Genomic DNA, 14,613 nt, shown 5'->3' with positions numbered 1-14,613 from the left:
CTTTGGGGGACACCCCAGTTCTAAACGATAACAAAGGTCAACTCAAGGTGTGGAGAAATATTTGGTTACACAAACCAAGATGGAAACTGTTGAGATTTCTTGTTCCAATAGCCAGAGGCTAAGTGTATATTTCCACAGGTTAGCGAAGGACATGGCTTATCACATTAACGAAAAGTGCAGAATTGAACTATCACAAATCACAATAAAAAAGCTCAAAGTTGGCTTTTCTGCCCGCGGATGCAGCATAGAAAGCATCGTTAAAGTCTCTTTTCCTGCTGCCATCATGTCTAAATCAGTGTCCCCTAAAGAGCCCGAACAGCTGTGGAATCTATTCATTGGAGGGCTGAGCTTTGAAACAACTGATGAAAGTCTTAGAAGCCATTTTGAGCAATGGGGAGCACTCACGGACTGTGTGATTGTGAGACACCCAAACACCAAGCGCTCTAGAGGCTTTGGGTTTGTCACTTGTGCCACTGTGGAGGAAGTGGATGCAGCCATGAATGCAAGACCACACAAGGTAGATAAAAAAGTTGTGGAACCAAAGAGAGCTGTCTCAAGAGAAGATTCTCAAAGACTGGGGGCCCACTGAACTGTGAAAAAGATCTTTGTTGGTGGCATTAAAGAAGTCACTGAAGAACATCACCTACGAGATTATTTTGAACAATATGGGAAAATCTAAGTTATTGAAATCATGACTGACCAAGGCAGTGGAAAAAAAGGGGGCTTTGCTTTTGTAACTTTGATGGCCATGACTCTGTGGATGAGATTGTCATTCAAAAATACCATACTGTGAATGGCCACAACTGTGAAGTGAGAAAAGCCCTGTCAAAGCAAGAGGTGGCTAGTGCCTCATCTAGCCAAAGAGGTCAAAGTGGTTCTGGAAACTGGTGGTGGTCGTGGAGGTGGTCTTGATGGAAATGACAATTTTGGTCATGGAGGGAACTTCAGTGGTCATGGTGACTGTGGTGGCAGCCATGATGGTGGTGGACATGGTGGCAGTGGGGATGGTTACAATGGATTTGGTAATGATGGAAGCAATTTTGGAGATGGTGGAAGCTACAATGATTCTGGGAGTTATAACAATCAGTCATCAAATTTTGGACCCATGAAGGGTGGAAACTTTGGAGGCAGAAGCTCTGGACCTTATGGTGGTAGAGGCCAATATTTGCCAAATCATGAAACCATGATTGTAATGGTGGTTCCAGCAGCAGCAGCAGTAGCCATGGCAGTGGCAGAAGGTTTTAATACTGCCAGGAAACAAAGCTTAGCAGGAGAGGAGAGCCAGAGAAGTGACAGGGAAGCTAAAGGTTACAATAGATATGTGAACTCAGCCAAGCAGTGTTGGCAGGGCCTAGCTGCTACAAAGAAGACATGGTTAAGACAATACTCATATGTATGGGCAAAAAACTCAAGGGCTGTACTTGCGACTAATTGTATAACAGGTTATTTTTAGTTTCTGTTCTGTGAAAAGTTCAAAGCATTCCACAAGGGTATTAATCTACTTTGTTTTTGGCACCCGGGCTGTTGATTGCTAAATGTAATAGTCTGATCATGACGCTGAATAAATGTCTTTTGAAAAAAAGCTCAAAGTTGAAGTTACAGGATCTTCATGAGGGTCATCATATCCTGGGGTATCGGGGATCAATAGGTGGCAAAGAAAAAGTGGGTGTGGCTGTTGCAATGGACAGGAGAGGGAAAGCAGCTATCAGAATAGTCCATCTCTTGCAAAAGAGGGTATAGGCCCATTGTGTCCCTAAAAGTGAAATACCTGAGGGTCTTCTAAATCCTGACTGGATGTGAGTAAGCAAAAGAACCATATATAAATTAGGGGTTTGTTTGAGCCATTAAGGCACAGAAGCCACTTTTCTGGGAACTCCTGGGTGAAATTCCCCAGTTCAAGAAAGCCCAGATCATGCTGGCCCTTGTCTTGGCTCACAGCTTTAGGACCAAACAACCTATTTCCTTCAAGATCCTTGCAACACCAAGAAACAAGCACCAAAACAACCCTCCTACCACATTGAAAACTATCTACTGACCCCCTTGATCTGTACCATGATAAATAAGACAAGCATGGGCCTATTCTTTGTTAGAAGTCAGACCCCTTTGATCAGCTCAATGGGTCACACCTACCTTTGAAAATATATAACCTTTGCCTTTTTGACTTTACTTCTTGATATATTACTTTCATAGTTTTTGGTGACCTTCACCCTTGTGAGATGGGCATGGTAACCATTACACTATGGTGATCCTCTACTCAAAATCTGAATCCCTCTAAAGCTAACAAGCTACAATTCATTGCTTCATCAATAGCCTTCAGGACAGGAACCCTCTCATTTTCTTAACAACTAAAATGTCGATAGCCAAAGTTAAATGAGAAAAATTCCAAAGTTAATAAAGAACATTTAAATTATGCTTTTTAATGGATTATTTTAATGGATTATTATGTTTGTTAGGGATGATGCTAACAGTAGGTCTGAAAATTATTAGAACAAGAAGCTGGCAATCTGAAATAATTTATGTCAGTGTTCTCATAATTGTCAGATTTCAATGTGGCTTATCCATCCAAGCAGGCCTGCCTTGTAATTAAATCATATAAATGTTTTATTGGTTCTAATGTAATTCCTAAACAGGTTAAATCAAATAAAAGCTTTGATAAGTATTTGTACCACTCCATACTACCTTTGGAGCTCCACTTACAGAAAGTTATAAAAATTCTTTTATTTTTCTGATTTGTAAATGTGTGTACATAATGCTTATGTCTATGTTACATGATATTAAAATTGACTTATAAATCAATAAGCATGCTCATATTTTAAAATTAACATAAAATGGGCCCAAATAGCTTTAATTCACTTGATTTAAAAAGTTTCAATTGAAATAGGGTAGAGAGATAAAAATAAAGATATCTTTAAAATTATTAATTCAAAATTTTCCAGCTGGTTAAATAATTAAGTTGGGGTTCAGAGACAGAATGCTCCCCTAGCACATGTGAGGTGCTCGGTTCAATCCTCAGCACCACAATAAATAAATAAAATACAGATATTAAAATAATAATAATAATAATAATAATAATAATAATAATAAAGTTGTTAATCCCTATGATATTTAAAATTTATATCTATTTGCTTCTAACAATTTTCTTTAACAGGAAAAAGATAATTAATACTGTTATCTACATTTGTTTGATGTCTTGTATCTTACAGTTAAGAATAAATACATTTAAGGTAAAGGGGAGTAATTATATGTCTTTATTAAAAGAGGTACTTATTGATTTGCAAGGTTAGAGTGCTAGAATGTCATCCATTGGATGCTAAAATATCATCTACTAAATATAAAAACATCAGATCCTATTAACTAAAATATACTTAAACTTTAGATGTGTTTGTAATTTGGTTAATATAAAATAAGATCTAAACTTCCTTTATTTTTTATGTCCTCATGAGAACCAAGGGGCTGGGAGTTAAACTTCTATCAGGTGTGATTTATATAGAAAGGTTTAAGAAAAATTTCACCCAGTAAAGTAAAAGGCTATAAATGTCTCAGTAAATTAAAACAAAATATGTACAAAATAATTTTCAAAATGTTTACATATAGCTAAATTGGTTACATGAAATTAAAACAATCAGCTGAAGTTATTGAAAGATTTTTACTCTTTAAATCCTGCTAAATTTCTGACATGAGGCCTATTTACCAATATAGATAAGATCTTTTCACAGACCTTTATTACTTGGGCATTCTAACTAAAGGATAAAAGAAATAAGAAATACTGAAAACATTAATCTACTCTCATTCCAATAAAATAATTTTTTATGTCTGTTGAGTTTTATTATTTAAAAAAAAACTAGTTTTAAAGGATTTAAGGTATATAAAATTTTGTTTAAACAATAACTGTTATTTTAAAAGTACCACATTACATTCCATATTTCAAATTTTTCTTTAAAAGCTAAACTTGGTTAATATAAAAAAATCAGTGTAATTATGATAATTATTAATAACATATTAATTGTATCTTTATTTCCCAAATATACACGTCATTAAAGTACAAGATTTAAAAGAACATTTTACTAAGCTGATGTTCTTCAAACAAAAGTTTCTACAACAATAGCTCTTAAACTATATAATAATAACAAATCAATTGGAAATTAATGGTGTTATTTAATATTTTATATTTAAATAAATACGTTATAAAATTTTACGTTACTCTCTACACTGAGAAGTAAACTATATTTCGAAAAGACAATTAAGACACACTGGCTTATTTAAAAGTTAACAATATGAAGTATATAATTTTTTGTGTGTGTGTGGTGTTAGGGATTGAACCGGGGGCCTTGTGCAAGGGAAGCACTTTACCAACAGGTCATGCCTTGCTTTGAAAATATGATTCTTGCCATTTTGTATTTATTTCTTGATAGATTACTTTCACAGTTTTTATTTCACAGCCAGCCCATCTCTCCCATGGGTACCTTGCCCATGCTGGATATGAACGGAGAGCTGTAGGCTAAGTTAGAATACATGATGACGTACTGGAGGCCTCTGGATTTGTACTTCAATCTTCATCTGCTCTATGGAGGAAGAGCAGGGAGTAGACGGGCAGAAGACCGTTAAGGCCAGTTATTTAACTGAATCACATTTTCAGAAGTTTCTTGGGAGCACCTTTAGAAAAGAAACAGGTGTTACTTCGACTCTCTGAAGAAATTCTATCTCAATTCTTCTGGGTGCTCACCTTGTGATATGTATTTCCCTCCATCCATTACCCAAGGATCCAACAGCCTCTATCACCCTCCTCCCTTCTTTCCCACAGGCCAGAATCAGTTCCTGCCCTGCTATAGGCTTTGGTCTCAGGACTGAAGCCCTAATGACTGGATCTGCTCCCTGACTGGAAGTCTGCTCCTCCCCCGATAGGAGGGTCCATAGGACCTGGGGATGCGGAGAGTCCGGCCAAAGAGAGGGGATATGGAACCTAGTTCCCAGACTTTGGGTGGGGTTGCAGATGACATGTTTCTTCCCCTTCTCCCTCAACCTCTCCTTACCTGGGAGCAGCAGAGCTCTAAAAGTGACTGGCCCTGCCTACTCCCTCCACTCTGGTTAAGTCAGCTGGAGCATCAGACCCCAGCAGCTGCTCAGCCCCACCAGTCTCTGCAGAGGCTCTGCTCAAGGCAGGGGCTGCTGAGCTGGCTCAGGATCTGGAGTCTGCAGGAGGCTGGGTTCCAGGGCCACAGCCCAATCCTGGTGTTGTAGGAGTCCCCAGAGAACTGGCATCCTCTGCCTTCATCCTGAACAGACTCCACTCTGTTTTCAACTCAGCTTCTGGAAATGAGCCTCCTGTGGGAATGCAGCCCTGAACTCCAGCCTTCCAGGTTGGGCTGGGAAAGGCCTTCCCTGTGCCTTACCCTGGCATTAGCCATAGGACCCTCTCTCTCGCTCTCTTTTATATATGAACATAATACCTTTATTTTAAGTTTAAACTCAGTGCCTAACACATGCTAAGCAAGCACTCTACCACTGAGCCAGGACCGAGGTCCCAGGACCCTCTTCTTTGACTGTGGGTATGAAGTCCCTTTCTCTGTACACACTGAATGGAGATACCATGCTGCCATCTTTCAGGATTGGGTATTTCCTTCCTGTGTTCCTGTTATCTCCACACCATGCCCCACTGTGTCCCTCTTATAGAAATCTGGTCTGAATCAGACCTGCATAAGCTAAAACCCTTTAGAATCCACAGGCGACCTTGGTATGGCCACTCCTCTTTCCCTTGGGCCCTGAGAGGGAGGATTTCTCAGAACTCAGGGCTGAGCATGGTCAAGCTATTGCTTCCAGTGACTGGAGGCCTGATTCTTCTGTCTCACCTCAGAATGGGAAGGACCAGTCAAGGTACAGACTAGGATCTTGGGAATTTACTTGCCTGTCCTCATTGCTCCCCCATCGCCCCCATCCCTCTCTTCAATCTGCCTACAATACCTGTCAGAAAAAAATTATGATGCATCCTATGATGAGGATTCTAGTGATTAAAGGTACTGAATTCCAGTGATTAAAGGTACTGGCTGAGGACTTCTCAGTGACTGTGTCTGGGGTGGTGGTTGAAGGTCCTGAAATGAAAACACAAGAGTGTTAGCCCTTCTTCAGACCAAAATATGAGGACATATCTGCTTAGATCCTGCTGCCCCAAGTCATTCAGGAAGGCAGATCTCTGCTATGTGGCAGCTGCTGTGACAGGTCCTGAGAAGTGAGGGAGACAGGAAACAGGCCATGTCTTTAAGGGGCTCATATAGCTAATGGGAGAAGCCTGGGTGACCATACAACTCATCCTTCCTGGTGGCAGAATATGAGGAGACCCATGAGGATGGTGGTGGAGAAGCTGACATGTGAAGTGATTTAGAGGAATTTCCAAAAAGAGACGAGCACATGTCAGACCCAAAGAATGTGCACTAAAAAAGAGGCATTAGGAGGTGAGAAGGGAAAAAGATAGGAAGACTATAACTATGAATGTTAACCCAGGTCTGACTCATGCTTGATGGATTGTACACACACACACACACACACACACACACACACACACACGTAGCAGCATCTCATGTGAATCCCACTTCTTCCCCCTCCTGCCAGTTACCTGTTGGCTCCAACTCCGCCTCCCATTCCTTCAAGTTCTGAATCCAGGTTCTACAGTCACCTATCGAGGACCTGTGCAACAACTCGGTCACCTCCTTGTCATTTTCCCACATTTTTTTCATCCAGTTGGACCCAGGATGTATCTCTCTCCACTTTCTGTTGTCTGAGTCAAAAAGGAGCCACATCTGTTCATTGAAGCCAAACTTCCAGGAGCTGTTGGATTTATGCTGACAACACATCCTGCCCTCCAGGGTGTTCAGACCTGCCCTCATCAGAGAGAAATCATCCTCCTTTCTTAACAAATCCTTTGTCCAACTCAGTACCACCTTCCCTGTTTTCCTTCTAATCTGGCTGTGTTCTGTCCTCCAAAACAGCTATGTCTGGGCTTTTAGAGGGACCAACATCTAACTCTTTTTTTTTTATATGCACACAATCAATTTCCTTCAACCAATATCAGCTCTCTCATGTCCCTGGACTATCCTTACATACCTCTGGCCATGTCATTTTCTGCTTTAATGTCAGCTAGTTTCTGTTTTAGTGTATTCCCAATATCTCTCAGTGAGGTTTTCTGCTCTTCCCAGGTGACTGTGGCACTCACTTTCCCTCCCAGGGCACTCAAGGAGTTAACCTTGTCCATGCCACAGTCATAGGAGAAAAAATTCTTCTGGTCCACCTGGGCATGGACTGTACACCATTGCTGTCCAGGTGCTGCCTTAGAAGTCATAGCAAAGGGAGTGAGTGCCTGTGAGGGAAAAAGGCGGGTTGGGCTGGTGAGAAAGGACCCTTTAGGCATCTCCTCTCCATCCCTCTGAAGGGCTGAGCTGGCAGAGCAATAATGGCCCTTCCCAAGCTCTCTGCTTCACCTGTTTAAGGTGAGCATGTTCCCCTCCTTTGAAGTGGAGGGGACAGCAACCTCATGTCCCAGGACATAGCCCACTTCCCCTCTGCCCTTTGAACAATGCCTACACCCAGCAGCACATCACCTTGCAATGGTGGTGCCAGGCCTGCTGTGAGGGAAGGGCCTGCCTGGCAGAGGACGATCAGACACAGGAGAAGGGACTGTGCATGCTGAGTCATGGTGGGTGCAGTGAGGATGGGATCACAGCTGCATTAGAAAGAGTTCATAATTATGGTTCATAGCTTTTAGCTTGACTCTTAGGAGATGGCACTACTGTCCCAGGAGATTGCCTTTTTTTAGGTTGGAAAGTGATATTGTAATCTGAATAAAATGAAAAATCCATAGTTTGAAGAAAGGTAGTAAAGGAAGGAATCAGAAGCATGTGCTTTGTGGCTCAGAAAATTGTATATGGCAGGTTAGATATACTAGAAAAGCCAGAAAAATGACCAGTCCACTGTGATTTTTAAGAAAGCCTGGGAGACTCTTGTTTATCAAGTGTATTAAAAATATCTAGTATCCAAACCTGAACCAAAATTAGTGGAAAGGAAGAAATAAATAATAAGTTCAGAGCAGAGCACAAATAATAAATCAGAGACTAAAAAGGAGCACGAGAGAGTAATGAAATAAGGAGCTGGTTCTTCAAAGAACTAAACACAGGTGAAAAGTCAGTAGTTAGACAACTAGGCAAAGTAGAGAGAAGACTCAAATTCAGACAAGAAAAGGGAAAGGTTGCAACTGACACCACAAAAGTACAAAGGATCATTTGAGATTATTAGGAACAAAGATACCCATGTTTGTTATTATTTGCAAAAATTTGGTAACCTAGAATAAATGGAAAAATTCCTGAACACTTACACATATATATCTAACCCAGCCAGATTGAATCATGAATAAATAAAAAAGCTGAGCAGACCTATAATAAGTAACAAGATTGAATCAGTAGTAATAGCCTTCCAGAAAAGAAAATTCCAATACAAGAGAGCTTTACTGCTAAAAGTTCTACCAAATATTTGAAGAACAGTTTCTAGTTCTCCTTAAGTAATTCCCAAAAATAGAAGAGAAAGAAATTCTTCCAAATACATTTGATAAAGCCAGCAATTCCATGATACCAAAACCTGACAACACACACAAAAACTAATCCACAGCTATTTTTAAAAAATATTTTTAATTGTTGATAAAACTTTATTTTATTTATTTATTTATATGTGGTACTGAGAATCGAACCCAGTGCCTCACACACGTCAGGCAAGTGTGCTACTGCTGAGCCCCAGCCCCAGCCCCCACAGCTAATATTTTTGATGACTAAAGATACAAAAATCCTGAACAAAATACTAGCAAACTAAATTCAATTGCCCACTAGAAAGATTATTCAACATGACCAAGTGGAATGCATCTCAAGGATGCAATAATGGTTCAACACTATCTAATCAATAAATGTAATATCCCACATTAACAGAATGAAGGACAAAACCAATATAATAGATGTAGAAAATGAATTTGATAAAATCAACATCTCTTCATGATGAAAATGCTGAACAACTAGGTATAGAAGGAATACATCTCAACATGATAAAAGGTGTGTCAAATAAGCCATCAGCAAGCATCATATCAAATGGATAAACACTGAAAGTTTTTTTCTCTCAGATCTGAAACAGAAGAATGATGCCCATTTTACGACTTTTAATCAATGGAATTCTGGGAGTGCTTGCTAGAGCAATCAGTCAAGAGAAAAAATGAAGGGCATCCAAACTGCGAAAAAAGGAATAAAATTCTCACTGTTTGCAGATGAACTGATGTTACATTTAGAAAACTCCAAGGACTTCACCCAAAACTAGTAGTGGTAATAGATGAATTTAGCAAAATTGCAAGATACAAAAAAATAAAATTATTAGAGTTGTTATATACAAATAGCAAATCATCTGAAATAGAAATCAAGGAAACAATACTACTTACAATAACTGCAAAAAATATAAAACCTTGGAACAAATTAAAATAAAGAGGTAAAAGATCTCTAAAATGAAAACTATAAAGTAATGAGGAAAGAAATTGAAAACAACAACAACACACACACACACACACACACACAAATAAAAAGATAACCAATATTGTTCAAATGTCTATTCTACCCAACAAGAACAGCAGATTCAATGTAATCACTACCAAAACACCAAGAGCATTCTTCACAGAACTAGAAAAGACAATCTTAAAATTTCTATGGAACCACAAAGCTCCTGAAGAGTCACAGTTATCCTGCATGAAAAGAACCAAGCAAGAGGAGTTCCATGACTTGACTTCAAAATACAGGACAAAGCTGGAGTAATCAGAACAGCATGGTGCTGAATTACAAACAGAAGCATGGACCCATGGAACAGAAGAGAGAGCATAGAATTCGACCCACACACCTACAGCAGCCTATTTTTGAAAAAGGTGTAAGAATGTACAGTAGAAAAAGGACAGTTTGGGGGCTGGGATTGTGGCTCAGCAGTAAAGCGCTCACCTACACGGGAATGACCCGGGTTCGATTCTCAACACCACATAAAAAAAAATAAAGGCATTGTGTTGTGTCTATCTTAAAAAAAAATTCTCTCTCTCTCTTAAAAAAAAAGACATTTTTTTCTATACATGGTGTTGGGAAAACAGGGTAGGGAATTCACAGGAAAAAGAATGAAACTAGACCCCTGTGGCTCTTTACTCAGAAACAATCGACTCAAAGTGGTTTAAATGGGCAGTGGTAAAATGCTTGCTTACCAGGCAGGAGAACCAGGGATTAATTGAAAAAAATAAAATTTTATTTTTAAATATTTTAAGGCTATTGTAATGGGAAAATATTTTTTAGACAAGACCCTAAAAGTAGAGAAAACAAAAGCAAAAACAGATAAACAAGATGAATCAAAATAAAAAATCCTCTGCACATCAAAGGCAACAGTTTTGGGAGTGGAGAAACAACCTACAGAATGTCAGAAAATATTTGCATGTTGTGTATCAGGTAAGAGGTTATATATGGAACTCAAAGAACTTAATAATTAGAAAACAAATAGCCTGATTGCAAAATGGAGAAAAAAATCTGAAGACATTTCTCAAAAGTGATAAGTAAATGGCCCATAGGCACACAAAACTGTGCTCAGTATCACCAGTCATCTTTGAAATGCACATCACAACCACAAGGTGACATCATCTCACTCCAGTAAGAATAACTGTTAACAATAAAACAAACAAACAAACAAAAAGTGCCTGCAAGAGAATCCTGTATATTGCTAGCGGGATGTAGATTCATAGTGGGGGAGAGGTAAGAGGGCTTAGGCAACCAGGGCAAGATGGCAAGGGAAGAGGTTGGGCAGGGCCCAAACAAAGGAGCGTGGGGAGGGTCTTCTGATGAGGTCAACTTCCTGCTTGACCTAAGTGCTGGTGGTCACAAGTGGGGAACCCAATCAGATAGACACTTCCATATTAGCACTCCCAAGCAAGAAATCCAAAAGGGAAACTAAAACAGATGCATGGACAGAGGGGGAACCAATAAATAATATTTAGGAGTTTGTAGACAGGGGAGGAGATAAGAAAAGGAGAAATTCCAGAGACCATCAAAAGAACAGGCCAAAACTCCCACTGGATTCCCAGCTCTGAGGCCCCCTTTTCTCAGAGAAGTCCTCTCTATATCTCTCTCACTTTTGCAATAAACCCACTTCTATCTCAGTTTCCTGTTCTTAGATTCTTCAATGAATGAACACAATGATAGGTGTTTTCTAATTATTAATTATAGGTGGTAATAATAGGGCCACTAGGAAAAACAGTATGAGGTCCTTAAAATTTAAAAATTGAACTAGCATATGATCCAGGAATTCCTCTACTGAGTAATATCCAAAGTAAATAAATACAGTCTGTCAAAGACATCTGCATTCCCATGTTCAATGTAACACTATTCAAAAAGGCAAAGAAACATAAACAATCTAGGTGTCAATCAAGTGATTAACAGATTTAAAGACAATATGATACATAACACAAACTGGAATACTATTCATCCATATAAAGGACAAAATCCTGTCATCTGCAACACAATTGATGAAAATGGATGTCATCATGTTAAGAGAAGTAAGCCAGAAAGACAAGTATCATATGATCTCACTTTCATGTGGAATCCAAAAAAAGTTCATCTCAGTATTTGAAATCAGATGGTGTGTACAGAAAAAGGGATGGGAGATGTTGATAGATGGGAATTAATTTGCAAGTAGATAACAGTGATAATTTCTGGTGTGCTCCAGCACAGTAGAGTGACTGTAGAAAACTGTATTTTGCTTAACTCAAGAATCTAGAAAAGGGCTGGGGTTGTGGCTCAGTGGTAGAGCATTTGCCCGTCAAGTATGAGGCACTGGGTTCCATCCTTAGCACCACATAAAAATAAAATAAAGGTATTGTGTTCATCTACTATATTAAAACAAAAACCTTAAACTAACAACCAAGCCCTAAGGAGGGGCTCAGGTTCTACTCCTGGACATCTACTCATATCAGAAACAGAGAAAGATACCAACAAAGGGACACATGTAAAAAAAAGAGGAAAGAAAATCCATCTCATTTGAAGTGAAAGTCCGTGATCTCAGAAAACATGAGGAAACAGGCACGCCCCCCCTTCACAGTGCTCCAACAAAGGATCCCACAGTTATAGAAGTAGATAAAATCACAGATAAAGATAATGAAAAACTAATTATTAAAATGTCCAATGATCTAAAAGAAGATCTAACAACTGAATAAGAGAATAAATGCAGATGAAAGACCATGTCGATAAAGAAACGGCGATATTGAAAAGAAACCAATGAGAATAGCTGTACATGAATGAGACAAGGAATCGAATTCAAAGTTCCCTGGGGACAGCGCCAACGCGTTAGACTGCCTAGAAAGCAGCGCTTCCAGCTTTGAGGATAGGACGTCAGGCCGTGAAGACAGAGTGAATCAGCTGACTACCCGGTGCGCAAAGAAGAATCCAAACGAGGGGCGCGGTAAGGTCCCGGGCGCTGGGCTGTACGGCTCTTCCCGCTGCTCTCCTTTCCCTCTCGTGTCTCCCTGCCCAGGCCGCCCTCCTTAGGCCGGGCGCCGGCAGAAAGCCGCTGCCGGCAGCGCTCCCAGCTCTCGGACAGTGACGGACTTTTCCCTGCAGCGTTAGGTCCTCTGCCACTCGCCCCCATCCCCGCAGTAACTGTCTCCGGCATCAGCAAAGAAGCCACCGGTCCGCGGCCCCCGCCCTTCACCCCCCAGCAGCCAGCTCTCCAGACCCCTTCCCTGCACCCTCTCTCCGGCCGCCCTCTCCCCCCACCGTCTGGCTCTCCCCCCACCTCTCGCCCGCCCCCTCCGCTCTCGCCCGTTCTCCGCGCCGCCAGCTCCACTGCCCCCGCCGGCTCTTTCCACTCGGCCTCTCCCTCACTGCCCCCCAACTGTCCCACGCGTCTCGACGGCTGTCGCTCCCAGGCCCGCGCCCTCCACTCTTGCCCGCTCTCCCTGCCAGTCCCCGCTTCTCTCCGGGTGGGCCAGGGAGGGAGAGCAGCGCGACCAGGGTCCCCCTGCCTCTCTCCATCTTCCCCGCCCTCCAGCCTTGCTTCTTGCCTGGGACTGGCTCGCGGGGCTCTGGGTCCGAGGGTTCCGGGCACCCCGCCTCTGCGTCCTCCCCAGGTCGGCGGGACGTCTGGACTCCGTCGTGCTCCGGCCACCACTTGGAAGCACTTGCCGGTCCCGCCTGGTCCCTTTCGAGGACTCCGAGCCTGCTCCCCATCCGGCCTGGTATGGGGCTCCTCCTTGTGGCCAGAGGAGAAGATGGACCGGATCTCGGGGCCATGGCGCCTCACCTTGAACTCCTACCAGCTGGGTGTTCTGGGGGCGGGCCGCTAGGCGGCTCCAGTCCTGAGGCTGGGGATAGGCAAAGCGCTGCTCTGGCTAAACTTTGATAGGTGGCACAATACCTTTATTTTATTTGTTCATTTTTATGTGGTGCTGGGGATCAAACCCAGTGTCTCACGACTGGTAGGCAAAAGCTCTACCACTAAGTCCCACTAAGTCCCACTTGCAGGTTTTTTTCCCCCTGGGTATGGGATAGTTTTCAAACTTTTTTTTCCTTAATGTGTAAAGCTGTGACTGTAACAGTTACAGTTCATCTTCTGAAAGTAGCCGTCATTGCTCTAAGGCTTATTTTTTTTTAATTCCCCCCTTCTCTCCTCTCCCCCTCCCTAACAAGTTTAGGGAGATGGTGTAATCTTTTCTTCCCCTAGTTGATTGCCCTGGAACTCACCCACTACTGGGAGGAGATGACTGCTGAAGATCTGGAAATCAAATGGATCTAAAAGACATCTACAGAATATATTACCCCCAAGCAGCTGAATTTACCTTCTTCTCAGAAGCTCATGGAACCTTATCCAAAATAGACCATAATCTAAGTCACAATGTACATCTTAAAATACCAAAAAATTGTCATAATGGCATTAATCCTTTAGGATTATAATGGAATGAAACTAGAATTCAACAGTAAGAAAAAAGAATTGATACCACATAAATACATGGAGATTGAATACTCTGAAATGAATAATGGATCATAGAAGAAATTAGAGAAAAAAAATCATGAAGTTCTTAGAGACAAGTGTGAAGTGAGAAACAATATATCAAAACCTCTGGGATAGTATGAAAGCACTTCTAAGGGAAAAATTCATAGTGCAAAATTGCAATCTTTAAAAAATGGAGAGATCCTAAATAAATAATCTTATGCTCCATTTCTAAGACTTAGAAAAGGAAGAGCAAACTACTCCCCAAAATAATGAAATTGAGAATTAAAAAAATATACAGGGTCAATACAGGAAATGGTTGGTTCTTTGAAAAGGTACATAAGATTGATAAACCCTTAGCCAAACTCACCAAAAGAAAAGGAGAGAGAAGCCTTTAACAAAAAGGATGAAAAAAGAGATGTTATCACAGACATTTCTGAAATTCAGAGAATCATCAGAAACTATTTTGAAAATGTATACTCCAATAAATTGGAAAACCTAGAACACATTGAATAAGTTCTAGACATATACAATCACCCAAAGTGAACCAGGAAGACATTTAAAACCTAATATAAAGTAATAAAATTGAGATGA

The 14,613-nt window shown here is 40.9% G+C and overlaps 1 long non-coding RNA gene and 1 pseudogene across 2 annotated transcripts; one reads left to right on the top strand and one right to left on the bottom strand.

Moving 5' to 3' along the window:
- The first annotated feature begins 270 nt into the window (after positions 1-270).
- Positions 271-1,306, top strand: LOC144373380 (heterogeneous nuclear ribonucleoprotein A1-like; annotated as a pseudogene).
- A 3,075-nt stretch (positions 1,307-4,381) lies between these two features.
- LOC144373378 (uncharacterized) lies at positions 4,382-13,253 on the bottom strand. 2 transcript variants are annotated; one of them, XR_013433076.1, is made up of 3 exons: positions 13,094-13,253; positions 5,959-6,086; positions 4,382-4,653 (listed from the first exon to the last, which is right to left on the bottom strand). It is a non-coding gene; the product is annotated as an uncharacterized LOC144373378 (long non-coding RNA). The 2 variants fall into 2 exon arrangements; XR_013433077.1 differs by lacking the exon at positions 13,094-13,253 and adding an exon at positions 6,608-8,760.
- Positions 13,254-14,613: the final 1,360 nt, after the last annotated feature.

Source organism: Ictidomys tridecemlineatus, unplaced genomic scaffold, assembly GCF_052094955.1.
Source record: "Ictidomys tridecemlineatus isolate mIctTri1 unplaced genomic scaffold, mIctTri1.hap1 Scaffold_38, whole genome shotgun sequence".
NCBI lineage: Eukaryota > Metazoa > Chordata > Mammalia > Rodentia > Sciuridae > Ictidomys > Ictidomys tridecemlineatus.
Note: the sequence above shows the minus strand (reverse complement) of the source record. Positions and strands in the feature narration are given on the sequence as shown.